A 21,026-nucleotide genomic window follows, 5' to 3' on the forward strand; every position below is an offset into this window, starting at 1 on the left:
AAAAAATGAGATTGACCACTACCTGAATCATCCAATTATCCACACACTCTCAGTAGCTATCTGCCATACCCCAAAGTTAAAATCTCATACCCATATCAAGATGTACGGTACTACGATTTCATCTAAAAACCCAATTGACTCCTACTGAAGGGAGGCCACCTCCACATTTTTCGTATTTTCAAACCTATTGTAGAAACTAATCAATATTTTTTCCTTATCTGGAAATACAGAAGTTGAATAAAACGGAGAATTAGTGAATGATTTTTTAAATTAAACGGAATTAAATTTGAAATCAACACGGCTAACCTCCCCTTTGGATCTCCCACTATTGGATGGTAATGCTGGTGTAATAATGGGGGAGTATTCTTCGATTTAAAAAGGCTCTTGCTGCCATGTCTCTTGCATTCAGATTAGAAGTGCAGAATTTAATATTGTGTGCCATACATTATTTATTAATTAATTTTTCACCCCAGTTACATTCCACAACATAAAAATGATTGAACTGCCTTCTGGGGTCAGGTGGATTCTATCTACTGGACACAAGGAACATAATTAGTAGTTATAAATCCTGTCACAGTTGTGACCACTTTTGCAATAAGCACCCACCCCCCCTTCTTCCTACACTCCACGTCAATCCAGTTCATCACTACCACTAAGGGGGGGAGGGGGCAACCCCAAAAACGGTTGGAACATGTTAAATGATCATGACCTGCCTAATATTTAGTTCTTCTCTACCGTCCCATTTACATACATTAGCTCTATTTGTTGCCATGTAAAAAAAAAAAAAAAAAAGCCCAGGGGTATGGCAATATTATCTCCTCTCATGTATTATCTGTTTTGCTGTCTTTTAGATACATCTGTTAGATTTTTAACTAAGAAGGGGTGGTGGAAATTAACCACTATACAATGCCCCTCTTTTTGTTTACTGGAATGACCCACCCACTGAAGACATTTTACCAATATAATCTCCAGATACAAAACATTTGGTAAGCATATATTCCTTGATAACCAGTGTACAAGCTTATTATGTAAGGCTAACCAAGGCTCAGAGATGCCTGAACATAGCTTGGGAACATTCTTCAATAAAACTAAACAAGGTGTTGCTTCTGGGGGCAAATGTAAGTTCTCAATCAAGGGCTTCAATCTGTTTGCATTCTCACAGTTAGAACTTGGGTCAATTTTCGTTTCCTGATTACTAATGAGTGCAATAGTTTGAGGTAGTTCCTGCTGTATTGCCAAGTCATCTTTGTTATCTTTCAGGTACCACCCCCCACCCCCTGGCCCAAGCGCATCCCAAACATGCCCCACGCTGCGGGTCAGCTTGCTGACACTTAGGCGCCTCCTGGCACGTTCTTGTAGCATGTACGGAGTGGCTGGCTCCTGCCGCAATTCAGCCTGCTGTATTCCACATGGCAAAGAGAAGGCATCAGAATGCAGCTAAAGGTTAGTGGAGTGGGGTGAAAACTGGGGTACAGTGGAATGAAGTAGATTGTGAGAGTGGATTGGGGTAGACTGGAGTTGGATTGAGTGATGTGGGGTAGACTGGGATGAGGTGGGGTCGATCGCAGTAGGGAAGATTGGGTTATGGTGGGGTAAATTGGAGTGGAGTAGACTGGAGTGTAGTCGTTTGAGGTAGATTGGAGTAATTTGGAATAGACTGGAGTTAGACGGACTGGATGGGGTACACTGGAGTAGGGTAGCTTGGGGTGGAGTTGTTGCATAGGGTAGATTGGAGAGGGTTGAGTGGATTAGATTTGACAGGAATGTGGTTGATTTGGGTGGCAGTGGCCACTTGGAGTGACGAAAAGTGGGGTAGAGTGGAACGGATTGGTAGATTGGAGTGAAGTGTGGTAGATTGGGGTGGATGGAGGCTGGTGGATTGGGTTGAGTAGAGTGGGATAGATTGGAGTGGGATAGATTGGGGAAGGCTAAATTGGAGTGGAGTCAACATTGGGGTGAGATTGGGTAGAGTGGAATGGGGCAGATTGGAGTGGAATAGATTGGGGTGGAGTAGACTGGGGTAGGCTCGAGTGGGATACAAAGCAGCAGGGTAAATCAGGGCAGAGTAGAGTGGGGTGGGGTAGATCGGCGTGGAGTGCGGTAGATTTGGTGTATCATAGTATGGCAGAGGGTAATGGAGCTGGGGAAGATTGGGGTGGGGTAAACTTGGGTGGAGTGGGTTAGAGTGAGGCAGATTGGGGTGGAGTAGACGAGTGGGGTAGACTGAGGGGGGTACGTCGGGTGGAGTGGGATATATTGGGTACATTGGAGTGGAGGTCGGGTGAGGCAGACAGGAGGTGGGGTGAGGTAGACAGGAGTGGAGAGGAGAATGGAGTGGGGCGGATTGGAGAGGAATTGATCAGGTGGATTATGGTAGGGTAGATTGAGTGAAGTTCAGTAAACTGGAATGCGATATAGGAGTAGGGCAGCTTGAAAATGGTTAGATGGGAGTGGAGTAAAGTTGAGTGGAGTCAGATACAGTAGGGTAGATTGGGATGTAGTAGATTGGGACTTGGTAGATTGGGGCTGGGTAGATTGGGATGGTAAAGAATGGGATTGACATGGGGTAGAATGGGATTGGGTAGAATGGGATGGGGTAGAATGGGATGGGGTAGATTGGAATGGGGCAGACTGGGCTAGAGTGGGGTACATTGAGTGGAATAGAGTGGAGTAGACTGGGTACACTAGAGTGGGGCAGACTTGCTGCGGTAGATTGAGTAGGGTAGGTGTAAGGTGGCCTGAAGAGGGATGTAGTGGGTGGATTGGGGGGGGGGGGCAAGGTGTTAGATTAGAATGGGGTGGGGTGGATTTGGGATGCATGTGGTAGATTGGAGTGGGGTAGATTGGGGTAGGATAGACTGGCGTGGAGTTGAAATGGGAGTGGAGTGAAACTGGGGAAGAGTGGAGCAGATTGGAGTGGCATGTACTGGGTAAATTAGGGTGGACTGTGGAGATTGGGTGGATTAGAGGAGGTACATTGGAATGGACTGGAGTAGATTAGAGTGGGGTAGACTGAAGAGGGACGATTGGAGTGTGGAAGTTTAGGTTGGGGTAGACTGGGGTGGGGTGATGTAGAGGGGTGGGGGACGGGTGGGGTCGCGTTGATTGTAGTGGGGTGCATGGAGTGGGTTAGAATGGTTACAGGCTTTCCCAAATGTTCTCTGCAAAAGAGAAAAATGGTTCCTTTGTCCTCCTGAGTGTCTCAGTCTTTTCCATGCAGTACATTTTAGTGCGTCTTGCGTCCAGTGTGCAACACGCTGTTTGATTATTTTTTTTCTGGAAAAAAAATCTTGGTAACTGGTTTGATTTATGTGTAAGTTTGAAACTATCTTGGGTAAGAACTGTGGATCTGTCCTCATGACAATTCTGTCTTTGTGAACCTGTAAATATGGTTCTTGAATTGCATTTCACCTACCATGCGAAGAGATGTTATGCTGTGTTTAGTGTGAGCATCTGTAATGTGGCTTTGTGCAAAGGGTGTCTTCATTAATTTAGCAGTACATTTAGAGTCCATGTGAGTGCACGTACCTTCCTTGGTGATACAATTCTCGCTGCCCCTTCTAGGAACCATTTTACTACCAGAGCTGTGAGGAAGCTTTTGCCTATGTGACCTCTTGTGTAGCCCACTCGTGTAGCTAAGGGTATGCATATGTTAACTTGCAGTCTAGTAAGTGAGTTAGATATTTTAACACTGTTGTGTCCCTGGAGTTTTTCCTTAATAAGCCCTTTTTAAGACAACGTAAGGAGTATCTCTTCCATTCAGCAATGTAGCACTTCCTTGTTGTTGGCTTTCTTGCTTCTCTAAGAATAGCCATTATGTTTTCTGGTAGTTTTAGATGACAGAATTCTAAGTCTTCAGGAGCCAGGCTCAGAGACACTGGTTCTGGATGTAGCACCCTTCCTTCTTCCATGACAGCTGGTATTAGGTTGGCAGTTTAACAATGCTCCCTTGTACCATTTCTATCCGCTCTGACATATTGTGGTCATCAGTTCACTAAACATTCGTTTGAAGGTTTCGACCCAAGTCATGGTCTATCACACCACATACATTGCAACAATAAGGAGATAGATTGAATAATTTATGAAAATATGTCAAAAATCTGTAAAATAAACTTTCTTCTAAGAATCATCACTTCGACCAAAGAGGGTACTTAAATATTTAATTTACAGATTAACATTCCTTAGGTCTGAGGTGAAAATATCTTCCTGCCATTATTCCTGGTATACAACTTAGTAGTAGACCGCTTTTTAGAGGGTAGCTACTGGTTGATGTTTGTTTTGTGGTTTTTTTGTGTGGTTAGGCAGCAGCAGGAGACAATTGCTTTTGCAGGTGATGTATGTAATATGGCACTAAAAGCTTACATATGTTTTAGTGGTGGTGTGAAGGATGGAGGATTATAATAGTCAACACCTACAAAAGTCATAAGAGACCCTGGAAGTTCTTAGGGCACTGCAGAGCTCCATTTCCTTTGTGGTGGGAGCAAACACCCGCGCCATCTTACAATACAATGTGTAAGTGGTGCATGATGAACAAGTTTCTTACTTTCGGTAACACTTTTTCTGGTGGATACAATATCTACCTGTGGATTCCTCACCTTATGAATTCATCCTTGCGCCAGCATCTGACGGAAAGTCTTCTTCCTTGCTCTCCACGTCGATGAGGGAGTCACAATTGCACGGCTCCACACGACTCCGTCTGACGTCACCGTGCCAATAAGAGGTCCTCGCCGGCGTGCTGACGTCAGTTTCACCCTTTTATTATGTGCCGTTGAGGCGAACAGGTGAGAACAGACGTCCACAATAACTCCAATACATATATACATAAAGCCCTCATGATGCAACATGCGGGTGGGACTGTGAAGAATCCACAGGTAGCTGTTGTATCCACCAGAAAAAGCATTACCGAAGGTAAGTAACTAGTTCTTCTGATGGAAACAACTACCTGTGGATTCCTCACCTTATGAATAGAGTCCCAAAGCACTACCGCACTCTGAGGTGGGTGCCCGTCTGATTACACCACAAAATCCTGTAAAACAGATCGCGCAAAATGGCCGTCCCTTTGAACCTCAGCATCCAAGCAGTAATGCTTAGTGAAAGTGTGGAGGGACGCCCAAGTTGCCGCCTTACAAATGTCCACCAACGGGACCCCCCTTGCCAGGGCCGAAGTGGACGACTTAGCCCTGGTGAAGTGGGTCCTGATACCCTCAGGAGGAACTTTCTTTGCCAGTGAGTAGCAAACTTTTATGCAAAGAATGACCCACCTGGAGATTGTTCTTTTATGGACTGCTCTGCCCTTCCGCTGACCAACATACCCCACGAACAGCTGATCCTCCAGGCGAGTCTTTCGTCCTCTCAATATAAAAACTGAGAGCCCTTCTAGGGTTCAATCAATGGACTCTCTCTTCCTCTTTAGAGGGGTGGGGAGGAGGATAGAAAGAGGGAAGGGTAATAGTTTGCCCCATATGAAAAGGAGTGACAACTTTTGGCAGGAAAGCCACCCTGGTTTTCAGTACCCCCTTATCAGGGAAAAACAAGGTGAAGGGGGGATTTTACGGAAAGGGCTTGAAGCTCCCCAACCCTCCTAGCAGAGGTTATAGCAATAAGGAATACAGTCTTAAGAACCAAATACCTTAAGGGACATAAATGCATGGGCTAGAACGGTGAACCCATCAGAAATGTTAAAACAAGATTTAAATCCCACTGAGGCCTGTGAAAGGGCGTGGGGGGAACTTAATAAGCAAGCCCTTAATAACACTATTTACAATCGGAGATTTAAATAAAGAGGGCTGGTCCGGGAGACAAAGAGAAGCCGAAAGAGCGGCCAAATAACCTTTCACTGTAGCTTCTGAACAGCCTTTCTTTGCTAAATCAAGAGCAAATAAAACATCGGAAAGGTGGGCTTTCAAGTGATCTGTTTCTCTCCACACCAAGTAACAAATTTAGCCCACCTACTAGCATAAATGGATTTAGTGGAGTGTCGCCTGGACGATAGAATAACATCCACTACATCCGGTGGGAGAGAAAAAAACTCAGTTTGCCCCGTTCAATCTCCAGGCATGAAGGTGCAGGCTCTGGAGGTGGGGGTGCAGAACCTGCCCCTGCGACTGCGAGAGGAGGTCTGCCCTGAGCGGGAGACGAAGCGGAGGGCACTTTGAGAGTTGTAGAAGGTCTGTGTACCACACCCTTCTCGGCCAATCCAGTGCCACCAAGATTACTTGGGCCCTGTCTTGGCGAATCTTCCTCAGGACCCGAGGTATCAAGGGTATTGGGGGGGGAAACGCGAAAAGCAACTGGCCGTCCCAGGGTATTTGAAACGCGTCCCACAATGCTCCTTGCAACGGATACTGGAGACTGTAGAACGACGGGCAGTGCGCATTCTCCTGAGAGGCAAATAGATCTGCCTGCGGAGACCCCACATCTCGAAGATGTACCGGACTAGGTCTGGATGGAGATGCCACTCGTGATCGGCCAAGAAGTGCCGACTGAGACTGTCTGCACGTACGTTCAGAACCCCAGCCAAATGATTTGCTATCAAGCAAATCTGATGGTCCTGAACCCAGGACCAGAGCCGCAGAGCTTCTCTGCATAGAAGGTACGACCCTACTCCTCCCTGCTTGTTTACGTACCACATCGCAGTAGTGTTGTCCGTGAGGACTTGAACCGACTCACCAGGAAGGGAGGAAGGCCTTGAGAGCCAGACGTATTGCCCACAGCTCCAACAGATTGATATGAAACATCTGATCCACCAGAGACCAATGACCCTTGATCTCCAGATCCCCCAGATGAGCCCCCCCACCCTACAGTGGAGGCATCCGTAACAACTGTGGCCACAGGAGGTGGTAGTGAGAACGGCCTTCCTTGGGAAAGGTTGCCGTCCACTGCCCACCATTGGAGATCCGCTGCAGTGTCCCTGGAGATCCTTATCAAATCCTCGAGATCCCCTTTGTGCTGAAACCACTGCCTGCGGAGGCACCACTGAAGAGCCCTCATATGCCAGCGCATATGAGTTACCAACAGAATGCAAGAAGCAAACACACCAAGCAGGCATAAGACCTTGAGGACCAGAACAACCGCTCCATTCTGAAACATTGGAATCAGTGCCTGAATGTCCCGAATCCGCTGAGGCAGAGGGTAGGCTCGATACAATGTTGTATCCAGTACTGCCCCTATGAACAGAAGGCGTTGAGAAGGCTCCAGGTGAGATTTGGGCACGTTTACCGAAAACCCCAGATTGAACAAACAACTGGGTTGTCACCTGCAGGTGATGCAGCACCAGCTCTGGAGACTTGGCTTTGACCAACCAATCGTCCAGGTAAGGGAATACCGCTATTCCCTTCCACCTGAGATGTGCTGCAACCACCAACATCACCTTAGTGAAGGAAGACTTGAGGTGCTGAAGTAAGCTCAAACGGAAGGACAGCAAACTGGTAGTGTTGCAACCCCACCACAAACCGGAGATAGTTCCTGTGCGACTTGAGTATAGGGATATGAAAGTACGCATCCTGCACGTTGACAGACACCATCCAATCCTCTTTGTTCAACACCATAAGTACCTGCACTAGAGTCAGCATTTTGAATTTCTCCTGCTTGAGGAACCAATTCAAAATCCTCAGGTCTAGGATCGGCCTCAGGCGACCGTCCTTCTTGGGGATCAGGAAATATCTTGAATAACAACCCTGACCCCTTTCCTGCTCCGGAACCAACTCTATGGCACCCTTTGATAACATGGCCGGAACCTCCTGTCGCAACAACAGAAGATGGTCCTCTGAACAAAACAAGGGACAGGGGGAAAGGAGGAGGGAACTCCTGAAAGGGGAGAGCATATCCTTTTTCCACAACATTCAACACCCAGGAGTCTGCTGTTATCAACTCCCACTTGCGGAGAAAAAGACAAAGCCTTCCCCCTACAGGAGAGGCATTTTCGATAAAGTGGGGAAAACTAGGGCTGCTTCCCCTGCTGTTGTCCACCAGAGGAAGAGGATGACTAAGAAGGGGGCTGCTGGACTGCCCCTCTAGCCGTCCCACGCCCTCGAAAGGGTCAATGAGATGGATTGGCAGGCTGTTGGGCCGAGTACTGGGTCCTCCGAAAAACCGCCCCACAACCAAAACCTCTGAACCTGCAAAAAGACCTATAAGGGGCATCAGGGTTAGCCTGAAAGCCTAAGGACTTTGCTGTAGCTCGGCTCTCCTTAAAACATTCAAGGACATAGTCCGCTTTCTCCCCAAACAGCTTTTCACTATTGAAGGGCAAGTCTAGTAAGTTGGTCTGTACATCCAAGGAGAATCCGGAGGACCTCAGCCACGCGTGCCTCCTTATAGCAACAGATGTCCGCATCACCCTAGCAACTGAGTGTTGTATCAAGGCCAGATTGTTTCATCTGCTGCGCCGCAGCCTGTGCATCCGAAAAGTGTGTTTCAAACGGCATCTGTGCCTCCTGTGGCAGATCCCCGACCATAGCCTTGGCTGAGTCCATAAGGGCATGGACATACCTGCCCAGCACACATGTAGCGTTCACAGCCTTAAGCGCCATGCTGCAAGACGAAAATATCTTTTTTGAAAACTGCTCCATTCTTTTGGACTCCCTATCAGATGGGGCCACAGGGAACAAACCAGGAGCAGACTTTGTGGAGCAAGACGCTTGAACCACTAAACTCTCCAGGGTTGGATGATGTGACAGGAACCCAGGATCCCCGGGTGCTCCCTTATGCCTCCTTCCTCCTGGAAGAAGCACAAGATGAATCCCTCTTGTGGCCCTTCTTCTTAGCCTTCACTAAGAAAAGCTTGGCCTCTCTTTCTTCAAGTGCCTTAGGATTCATACTCTGGCACTATCCACACCCTTCGACATCATGCTCAGAGCTAAGCCACCAAAGGCAGTTCTCATGCGGATCAGTGACCACATTCATTACAAGGCTTGAAACCCGATTTTCTCAGGGGAGACATTGTAACTACCAATGATAAACACTATCCAACGAGCCAGGAAAAAAACGTTGGCGTCGAAGGAACGGAAAAAAGGAAACCAACGTCAGCACGCCGGAGAGGAGCTCTTATTGGCACGTTGACGTCAGACGGAGTCGCGTGGAGCCGTGCAATTGTGACGTCGACGTGGAGAGCTAGGAAGAAGACTTTCCATCTGATGCTGGCGAAAGGATGAATTCATAAGGTGAGGAATCCACAGGTAGTTTGTATCCATCAGGAAAGTGTAGGGCATACCAGGCCTATATTTTTCACAGCTGGCGATCAATCATAAGGAAACCCTGGCTATGGTTTGAGGTCACTGTTGACCAACAACCAAAAACCACAGCATACATGTATGATTTATTGGTAGTGTAAAACAGTTGTAAATCACAACAAGAAATCATGACGTACTGCAGGTTTAAAGGGTCTTAGGATCTTCACATCTACATCGGTTTTACATAGGGTACCCTGCAGCAAGCCAGTCAGAGTAAAATTCATTAATGTAATAAGATTCATAATGTGGTCGGTGCTTAAGTACTACAACAGAAAAAACCATAGTGAACTTGAGAAGTTAAACAATACACAGGCATGATCGAGTGTTTCATGAACTGGCAGCACAAGAACAAGTCACAAAAAGATAGCAAAAGCTTGACTATAAAAAGTATGTTTTTCCTATTTTATAGTCTTCATTTATTGATTTGTATGATCAGTACTAAATTTTGGGACAAAGACCTCAAGTCAGCATCATACATTTGAATCAGTGTATCGTTTCAATAGCAACATTAGCAAAATAATGATATTTACTCGGACAGCAATCCACTTACAGATTAGAAACATTCTTATATTTCCCTTGTTACATATGATGGGTTTGTCCACAGAAATTAAGGCTTTCCCAAGCCACAACGTCAGGCACATTTACTCTCACTAGATAAATAACACCCTTTAAACGTCCCTAAAGCAAAGTTTAAATTATGGGACAAACAATTCACTCCTCCAATGGATATCTACTAATTTGAGAATAAAGGCCTCAGTAAAAATTGCAAGTCTACATTCTTAATGGTATCAACTGTAATGGAGAAGGCGTAACTGTTTGATTACACTGAACTTTAACACTTACAGAAATATTAGTTCACTTTATGGAACTATGAGCTAATCAATGCTTTGGGATGGTTGCAGAGGCAACAGTTGTAGGCTTGCTTTCTAAAGAAAACATAAAAAGCAAGGCCCCACTGTGCCTGTTTTAGTCCCATAATATGAGGTAAGCAAGCAACAGCAGTTAAGGCCATGAATAGAGGGTATTAATCAATACATTCCCTGAGCAACATAAAGCTAAATCAGGAAGGCTGATACTGACCTAGGGACAACAGTGTACTTAGACCACTAAAAGTGATGCTATAGAAGAAAGCAAACTTAGTACCCAACCACATAGTCTTGTCAAAGCCTGCATGCATACAACTTTGGGATAGAAAGCCATGAATCTTACACGTTAAAAAGATCCCACGTTTTACTAAAATGGTTTACACTGCACTTCAGTTCTGCAAAATTTCGCAGTGAGAGCACAAATGCATGCATAAACATTTTTGGGGTCAACTTGGTCCATGATAAGTTTTCCACTCAGGAAATCTCCACCCTGATTCAGACTTTGTGGAACACTACAGCTGCCAGTTCATACCCACTCTCCAAAATTACTCAGACCATAACTTCACCACAACCGTTCACCCCCACCCCTCTAATGTAGCATGAAAACTGTTCTCATGCAAAGAGACTCACACTAATGCCTTAGAACTTCAACGAGGCCTCGTCACCCCCAGCTTCAGATACAAATTTGTTTTGTTGGGCTCTGAAATGTGACTGGGAGAATACCAATAGCTTGCATATGAAACAATTATCTACCTGCTAAGATTCTGTTTTGAGTTTTTACAATGTAGTTTACAGTCTTCTGTGGTTGTCCCAGTGTAGCACTAATTTAACAATATATCAGTCCTTGCTTTCCCACAATTCAGACGAGCAAAAGTTAGTATGCAAAAGGAAACTATTTCAACTGTCTTAAAGTGAGTGCCCATTAAAGTAGTTTAACAAATTTGTTCCTGAAACATGCCTGCTAAAAAAAACTTTAAAAGAGCAGACAGCTACAAGCATTTGCAAAGCAATAGGTCGCACATTTGCTTGAGTTAGAGCTAATGCCATTGTAAGTACATAACTAGACTTTTCTTGCCACATAAATTGGTCAACCCCGCCACATATCTTCGTCTTTTCCTGCCATATAATTCCAGTGGCCCTTAATATAACTAAAGGACTTCCATTAGTCTGTTTCCTCCATCTGCACCCAAAAATGAAAATGATGCCATTTAGCACCCTAATTTGAATCTGCCAAGCTTATTCCAATAGAATACCACTTTCACCACCACACCATCAGAGTTGCTGGCTGGCTAACCCAATGCCCCCAAAAAGGACACAAGACAGGCACAGAGGAGAAAAACTAGAAAGGGCACCCAAACTTATCAAGAGTGTTCAAGCAGTCAGAGTGTAATAAGGATGCTAAGTTAGTCTGAATTATGGTCATAGTAGTAATAAGGAGAGATTATTGAAACATTTACATATACAATTATCATATAAACCTTTATCAGGAATACACGTTTGGCATTAGACTAATGCTGAAAACAGCCCCTAGAGAGCACCATATGAAAAATATCATTAGTAATAAACATGGTCATGTAACCATATTGTTAGCCCCTAGGAGGGATAACCCCATGAAAAAGATACAGGAGAAAGTAATGCAGTGTAATCATATACGTGGCACCTAGAGGGCCTTTTGAGGGCTAGCAGGCCTACTGCAATGATATTACAAACAAGGCCTTTAAAACAAAACTTCTACCAGCTGTAAAACAAAAGTTGTAGCCATGAGAGAGCCCAAGACAATGACTAGTGTGAGGGGTTAATATTTTAGGGTCCCCACTAACCTAGTATAGGGTCCCAGAGATTCTGTAGACAAAAAGTGTTTGCATTGTCCTAGGACCACCATAGGCTGGGTTATGAGCAAAAACGTTTCGTAAAAGTAATGCCCTGCAAAGCAATATGGGGGTAGTTTTTGTGCCACGAATATTATAGAATTGTTGATTGCAATGCTCAGGGCACCACAATACAAATAACATTTGGAAGAAACATGGTCATGTAACCATACAGTCAACTCATAGAGAGCATAACCACACAAAAGGAAATGGCAATAAATGATGCAGTGTACCATATATTTAGCCCCTAGAGGCCATAATGCATTAAATATATTCAGGGGTTGCAGGCCTATAACAATGATATCACAAACAATATTACCAACAAGGAACTTAAAACACAAGCTATTACCATCTGTGAAACAAAAGTTCAAGCCATGAGAGAGCTTAAACAGTGTTACTGATGGATGCAGGGATTTCCAGAACCTAGGTGCATAGACTAAAAAGGCTTATGATCTTGTGTTTATTAATACAATTCTTAAACTGTAGCTTGATTGTATCCTAGTTAAGGGCGGGATCTGGTCATAACTGTTCTGTAAACAATGCAGCTGTAAAAGAAGATGGGGTGATGTGATCATACTTATTCAGGCTCTGGATGAAAGGTGTTTCTGCATGGAGGATGCCCCTAAGAGTGCCAGCGTGCAATCTGAAAGACCATGAAGTAGGGCATTACCTACCAAACAATTTAAGTGAGTCATACTCAGAGTACATGCCACCCATACTCACAGGACTATTAAAATTAACAAATGAGATCAGACTATGAGATGCAACACACGTACCACAAATCTATTTAAGAAAGAAAGGTAAACATTTAAGTGGGTAACCAACCTCGTTCTTGATGGGAAAATCATACTAAATATATTTCAGAGTAACACAATGTCCAGACTTGAATTATCATTCATATTTCAACCCACATATAGTAACATCATGCCGAGTGTTCAATTATTATCCCTCAATAGTAGCAACAAGATGTAATTCACAGCACAAAAAAGCAATAATAAAAAATAAAAAAAAAGAGAGAGACTTTAATACATGACTGCACAATGCTGTACTATTTTCTATAAATGTCCAACTACTAGCCTGGATATAAAACTATTCGAAAAGCTATTTTCTCCAAAGGTGTTTGCAATCAAACTACATTTTCTCAGTATGATGGATTTACTTGCTATGACATGCTAATATTATCATCCTAAACCTTATTAGATTGTTGACAACAAATAATCAGCTTGAGCAATGCTTGTCCTATGGGGTTCTCCAAGAATCATACTGATAATCACCTACCTGTAAAAAAAGGTTAACACTTAAGATCTGTTAGTCAACTGAAAAGACGAGCTTTATCATCCCCACACTCATACATTTTCTTCAACACAGAAAAAAACAGCTCAATGGATTTACTCCAATTTGGCATTAAGGGAGAAAATAACTGAAATATTATAATTTTGTTGGTTTGAAGTAAATTCATTTGGTAGTTTGAGAAATTAGTGTTTAAAAATGTGCGTGGGGTCAATGAGATGAGTACATTTCAGAGATTTCTGGAGTTAATTTTCAGATCCTCTGCTATGTATGTACGTGTGCACAGATGTGAGTGTAAAAGGCTATGTGAGTGTGGTGAGGGGTCGTGGCTCACAAGAGTATACATTTAATTATGATTTACAAAAAAGAAATCATAGGCTGGTGAGATCTCTATGCTAGCCCTAAAAAGGCAGGATTAAATGTGAACTAATGGGAATAAGACCACAAATCCTCAGGATACTGAAAAAGTAGGACCATGATCCACCATTAGAAATTGAACAATAAGAAAAAGCTGCACATGAATATCCATCCCAATCTCAAACTGTCAAGAAGGCACTAAAAAAATTCCAATAAACATCAGTACCAGGAAAGTAAATGAAGTTCTAATTTTACACAATGTCAGTTTGTATTTTGCATAAATTCTACACTGACTTTTTATATCATGTAGATAGACCGTCTTAGGTGTTTGGTCTGAAAACAAAGGAATGTAAGGCTTGCCTGTTCCAGTTTGGCTGCGCAGCAACAAGATCAAACTAAGCCTGGTTTATAAACCCAGAAAGCGCATGCAAATGAATCTCATTCCTCCCATGCCTGGAAATGGCATACAACGTAAAAGAAAGGGAGTCCACTCAGTAATCCCACCACCATCCAACCTTATATCGACTGTCACATAATAGCTCTTAAATTAGATAATTTGCATTTCACAATAACTGTCATCTATAGTAAAGCTAGTAGTAGCCAACAAACAAAACCAGTACAGGTTGTGAAGGTTTAATAAAAGGAAAATGTACTAATTTTATAGACTGCCAGCCGGAAAAGTGCCACATCAAACATCAGTTCAAACAAATTAGCAGTCATCCAATCACTATCCTAAGCCACATGTGAATACCAATGTTAGACCAGCAGAACAAAAGAGGGACTTTGGTTTTAGGAACTTGCATGTAAAATTCCCCAAAAGCCATGTCTTAACATATGTACATTCAGTCACACAATGATCCTTCCAGAATCACAGCGAGCGGTTTCGTCAATTGCTAAAATCCACTGAAAATCAAGATACTATTGAAGTGGAAAGGAGAAAACCCACAGGAACTTACAAACCAACACAGATACCCAGTAAAGACAAACAAATAAAAGGCAGCGAGTGAGATCCAATGTCAGGATTTAGGCCTGACCTCACAATATAAACCTAAAGGGAAGATACCTGGCAGAGGGAGATCCTGGAGGAAGCACAGAGTCCACAGTAAAGGAAGGCATGTTATCTCACATAATCTTGTTTGTCATATGCCTACCTGTACCCTATTCGATGATCAAGTAAGACATTATAACAGCCAGTTCAGAATGCTGCAATGTGAAGGCCAGGCACTAAATAGTTTTGGTACATGCCGCTCCATACAGGTAACATAACAAGAACCCAAAAAGAAGTTGACTTAAACCAAGCAGACTTCATGTTATGCTTTAAGACGAGGCTCCAGATAAAAGGCGAATAGAAAAGTTAATATAAAATAAACCATAACTGCTTAAATGCAAGGAAAGCGGCAGTCATGTCCTCCCCATTAATTCTGAAGTGCAGAGAAGAATTTGGTACTTACCCTTTAATCAACTGTTCAGGTCATGTAGTGCTGAAGAGTCACATGCTTTGCAGAGTCCTGCCGTCTAGTGTTGGGTCTGGAGTTGTGCAAGTTCTTGTTCTTCTAAGAAGTATTTCGAGTCACAAGGCAGAGTGACTCCTGTCAGTGATAATGCGCAACGACACCCCTGTTAAGATTGTTTTCCTGCAGGAGGGTGAGAAAGGGAGTGAACTGCAAATGCCACAAGTTTCTGGAGAGCCGGGTGGGCACATGTGAATCTACAGCCCTGCATGCCACGAGTTGATTATTGTAAAGCAGCACCCCTCAATTCAATCGAATGAGATGAAAATTAGAAACCACTTCAGAAAGAAATTTAGGGTTGGTGCGAAGATCCTAGTTTAAAGTCTGAAGATCACAAACACGTCTAAGTGACGAGGTGACCGCTAAAACTGCCACCATCCAAGAAAGAAACTGAAGGAGGCATGAGTGTAGAGGTTCATATGAGGAGCCCCTGAGTCTTGTGAGGACAATAGTGAGGTTCCAGGAAGGTGCAGGTGGAACCCAAGTTGGAATAACTCATTTGATCCCCTCCACAGAGGCTTTAATCACTGGGACCTTGAACAAAGAAAGGTGCTGTCTATTTTGGAGATAGGCAGCCACTGCAGTAGGATGTATAGATGTGAACGCTAACCCAGGCGTAAGTGAAGGAGGTTGCAGACAATTCCTTGTATTGTGGCTTTGAAGGGGTCGATTTGTTTTGAGCTAGAATAGCAGACAAAGTTTCCACTTTGCTGCATAGCAAGCTCTAGTGGTGGGTTTACGTGCATCCTTAAGAATGTTCATACATTCCGGTGGCAAGTTAAGGTAACCAAACTATGTCCTCAGGAGGCAAATTGCTAGGTTGAGTTTTGGGATCCATGCGCCTGATTTGTCCATAGATCTGAGTGAGAAAGTCTGGCCAGTTGGGGAGCTTCCTGTGGGGAACTACAGAGCGGTCTAGAAGTGTTGTGAACCAGTGTTGATGAGCCCAGGTGGGAACTACTAGGATCATTTTAAAAGACATCTGCCTGAGCTTTTGAACCAGAAATAGAAGTGTGGGCAAATATCCCTTATCAACTTACTGTGAATTGTTAAGTTTATTTGAAACTGGGTCAATAGAACCAGAAAGTTCTTGACACTTGCGGGACTGGGATAGACTCATTTTTTGTGTGTATTTAGGATTGCCCACCAAGTATGGTTGAACCTGTAACGGATGCACGTGAGACTTGGGAATGTTGACAGTGAATCTTAATCTTTACAGCAAGCTTCCTTTTAGGTGGTGGAGGAGATGATGCTTTGGCCAGGATTCACAAAGTATCAGCCTAGATGTGAATGATCTCCTGGCAGGTGTCCAGTTTTTCCTGTAACTTGTGCCAGATTTCTTCCACATGTGGTTCAGGGCAGGGTTTGGAACTAGGCTTCAACATCTTTGGCTGCAAAGCTTTCGGATTCGAGGTGGAAGGTACGTTCATCGCCGAGGAAGTTGGTGTCAACTCAGCACTGAAAGTCAAGGTGGTGCAGATTGCTGTCTCAGTCTGAAAAAGTCAAAACAAATGTAGACCGTGGAGCACCATGGACCTCAGATTCTGAGAGCAGAAGTGCTGAAAGGTTTTGGGCCAGATTGATCTGGTGGGCAGGGGGTGCTGTACTCACAGGCTGAGCTGGTGTAATGTTCTTCATTTCAAAGTCAACCTTGAGCTCGGAGCCAGAACTTTCGTTGATGGAGAAGGCCTCCCCTTCATTGACTGGTGGCTGTTCCTGGGCATGCTCCTCACCAAATATGATGGAAGTGTCGTCAGTGGCTCTGTAGAACATCTCAAGGCAACAAGCTCTACAATCCCGAAGAGTCACCTCGGTTTGGACCAACTTGTCGTGCTCAGGGTACAAGCACAAGCTGCAAACAAGAGTGTTGGTCAGTGTGAGGGGCACTTTGCGTGGCAATGCGGGCCGTTCCAAAAAGTCCTGCATTCCATCACTAGTTGGGCACTGTTGAGATCTGAGATGAAGGTAGGCCCCAGAGTGGCGGTGCTCCTAAGGGGCTGCTGTTGAAGGGGATCGAACCTGCGAGAATTTAGGTTGATGCGCAGATGTAAAGAACATTAACGGAAACAATACAGACGGAAGAGATAGGATGTGGAACCAAAGATCGTACTGCAACTGAGTAAATAAAAAAAATGGAGTGAAGGCGCACACATCCAACCCCAATGGCAGAGAGAAAGCAATGGAGTCAATGCCCATGGGCATCATCACCAAGAGGAGTCACTCTGCCTTGTGACTCGAGAAACTTCTGAGAAGAAAAACAACAATTCCGGAACTAACAGATGGTAGGAGTAGTTACACTAACGCACTATGGGCAGGGAATTCCTTTGCTGCTAGCACCAGAAGGATTTTTTATTACAGCCCCACCTTCGCCTACTGTGAAATAGCTTCTTCCAACAGCATGTACCTTTTTTTGATTGAATACTTTCATCATCACAGCGCTCTAAATAGTTCTCTATACAGAAAGTGAAAGTAAAAGGAGCCACCTTGCTCCTTTAACTTGCACTATGTGAGGGTGCACATCTAAGTCCCCCTCGGGTAGCAAACACTTTGGGAGGAGCATCATTGGAAAAGGGATAATGATACTTCTCACTAGTGGGTCCCTGCTTGTGGCTTATAACTTATCTGCACAACCCAGATGGGAAGAAAGACCACTAGAAAGCACAGTAGTTTTTATTTTTGGTTTTAAATGAAAGTGATGAGCTGGGACCAGCCCATCCTGGCATCAGACGTTACAACACTTCTACAGTTTAAAAGTCGTTTTGCCTCCTCCTCCCTCACCCTCTTCAGTGGAAGGAAGAAAGGGGGTTTGCCCTCAATCTGCCTTGCCTGGGGGGTTGTGTGGGTTCCAGAAAGTACACTAGATATCATGGACTGAGTTACAAAAATTCTCCCAGTGCCCATCAGGCATTTGTGCCTACTCCTTATCCAGCACCCAGAAACCTGATATTGTAGAAGGGGCTGCAGATACGTGTGTGGCCCCCATCTACTACATGGATGAAACCGGTGAGCATCATACTCCAGTGCAATCAAAAGAGGATGGTCCCTCATTTGCATGGAGTCACTCAAATAAGGAAACACTTGTTTTGTCTTAAAGACCTGAGAACAGAGGCAAAAATCCATTTGGTGGAGCACTAACTGGGTATCACAGAAGTGGGATATAGCTCCTGAACGCCCCCATCAAGAGTGGGTGCCTGAGTCCCAAGCAACCCACCTAAATTTCTCTTCAGAAAAGGACAAGTGCATCTCCTGTGAATGGTGGAATTGAGTTCATGTGTGCAAGGAAGCAGACCTCGATGAACAGGACGTCTGCACTACAAGACTCTCTGGAGACGGATGTTTAGCAAGGAACCCTGGGTCCCCTGGAGTCGCTCTATACCTCCGGGCAACAGATCTATTAACTGCCGGTGAATAAACAGGCTTTCTCCACACATCCAAAATTGGGTCAGTGAGAGCCTCATTAAAAGGCAGCAACAGCTCTGCAACAGCTAAGGCTGGATCTAACACCTCTGTCAAAATATTGGTCTTGACCTCAGCTGAAGGAAGTGGGAGAACCAAGAAATCTGCAGCCTTCCTTACAACTGAATGAAACGAGGCTGCCTCCTCGGTAAACTCCGCTGGTGAGGCTAAGTCCCATTCCGGGGAAGTGTCAAGCCCACAGGCAAAGTATAACCCCTGAAAGTCACCCAGGGGTTCCACAATTTCCCCTTCCTCCAGGAGCTGTTTCCAGTACTCTTTTTCCTCCAATAGCCTTAGGGCCTTCCTTTGGGAATGCAATCTGGCCTCCAGCCTCAGAGTCAATAAAGAGTTGACTGACGTCGAAGATCGGTGTGGAGTTGGTGACATAATCCGATCTTCTGAACCATCCGACGCCGGAATTGGATCCATCAGCTCTGTGGATAGCCGATCTTTCCCAACCAACGCCGTCCGACTGAGGCGACTCCATCGGCACTCCTGCCGCCATCGGGACATACATCGGCGTTGAATGTCTTTCCACCGACGTCGACGGCACTGTCGCGTAGGCTCTCATTATTCTAATGAGACTACTGGATTTTGAGCAGCAAGATCGTCCACAGTGCGGGGGACAGAGTCTGACCCACGGTGGATGACACTTGACGCTCCAAATCCAGGCTTTGCTCCGGCTAACTAGCAGTGCCTCATCTGTATCAAGAGGCAGAGACGATTGGGCAGCCGAGTGCATGGCATATTGGTACTTCTCGGGGAAGTCGTCACTCGAGTCACAACCAGGTATCTCATACACAGTGCTGTCTCATATATAAAAGACAATAAAGGCAGTATAAGTTGTAAAGATTGGTTTAATAAAACGACTGTATTTTGGATAGCAAAGCGTGAGCTGCAATAACCAGAACTACAAAACACAACAATATTAAAATAGTGACAATGAGAGTGAAGCATAAGAATAATGCTATCATAGTGCCACTAGAATCAATGGACTATTCCCTATCTAAATCATATTTCGAGCACAACATGTTAAGCTCTAATCCGGCCTTTCAGGTTCCCCGGGAGGACATCAACCCTCATACCTGAGCAAAGGCCTATGATCTGTGTCAGCATCTGCAGTGGAGCATACAGTTGTAGTTCCCTGGCTGGAGTCTCCCTCTTGACGTGTACTACGACTAGAATGTGTTTTTATAACTAACACAGCAGATGTTCTAAGAAAATGTCCCTACGTAAGGATGTGTATTTTCTACGAATGTTGGAGACTAAACTTCTACCACGTTTACTGGCAATGTACCCAACTGTAACCTTGACTGAAGCACAGGGTGATCAAGAATGCATTGTTTGAGAACACAGTGCTGAACTAAGCAAAACAGTTTGCTAAAAGAAATTAAAACAAGACCGTAAAACTGGTTATTGTAAAAAGAACAGTGCAAAGCTGAATAAAATATATCTAGGTCAACGTGCGCAGCGGCCTAGTGTAATAAACTAACATGCTTGGAGCTATACTTAAAATGGCTAAACAACACCCTCCCCTTGTCGGTAGAAAGTGGTTCAAGCCAAAACTAAAATATCTCAACCTAAGATATATTTAAAACCCTACTTAATTTTGTCAAGTTAAGAGGACACACAAGCATACTACTTGACAATTTAAAAAAAGGAGCATGCGGTTTAAAACCAAATTCAATGAAATGTCAATTTAGAATAGTTACGAATCAAGCACGAGTCATGGAAAGCAAGAGATCTTCAACTTCGGCAGATGACAAAACCGGAAGATCCGCGCCAAAAACGACCAAGGAGCAGGTGTGTTTCATAGCCCCAGTATCAACCAAGGCGGCATCGCGTCCAGTGCCCATTGACGAGTTGATAGCAACTTCCTCCAGGAAGGGCAGCTTGTAATCAGCTTCACGTAGCAAACGCAATCGCAGTGTGCATGTCTGGTAATGAACCCTCAACGAGAACATCAACAGATCAGTGTCAACACGGGCTGCACACAATCCAAAACCGGTCTGAATGACAAAGACTAGTCACACCCCAAATGTTCCAGGAGTGTTGCTCCAAATTGCTGCATCATACGTTCACGACACAGCTGCGCTGATGGGAGGGCCTTCATTTGTCCTTGTTGCGGCGGGACAGCCATTGCGGAAAAACAACAGCAACAGCAAAATGCCGGCTAATAAAGCCAAAGTTATCGGAAATCCCACAAAAATACTTCCGAAAATTGAGTGGATAGCTGAAGTTATCAAACCGAATATAGAGGAGAAGGTGTAAACAAAACCAATACCAACAGCTCTGAAAAAATGTGCTAATCCGGCTGTGCTGGACGCATTAAATATACGTCCCACGAGTTCACCAAAGTGCCTCGAAATGTTTTATTTAACAGAGGCTGTATTTCTGCTGACGACCTTGCCACTTGATGCGTAGGTCTCGCGTGCAGATGTAAGGGCC

At 44.4% G+C, this 21,026-nt stretch overlaps 1 protein-coding gene across 2 annotated transcripts in view; it reads right to left on the bottom strand.

Moving 5' to 3' along the window:
* ANKRD11 (ankyrin repeat domain containing 11) overlaps positions 1 to 21,026 on the bottom strand; it is a 1,021,414-nt gene that overhangs the window by 539,466 nt on the left and 460,922 nt on the right. The gene's annotated exons all lie outside the window — the stretch shown is intronic.

Source organism: Pleurodeles waltl, chromosome 12 (genome assembly GCF_031143425.1).
Source record: "Pleurodeles waltl isolate 20211129_DDA chromosome 12, aPleWal1.hap1.20221129, whole genome shotgun sequence".
Taxonomy (NCBI): Eukaryota; Metazoa; Chordata; class Amphibia; order Caudata; family Salamandridae; genus Pleurodeles; species Pleurodeles waltl.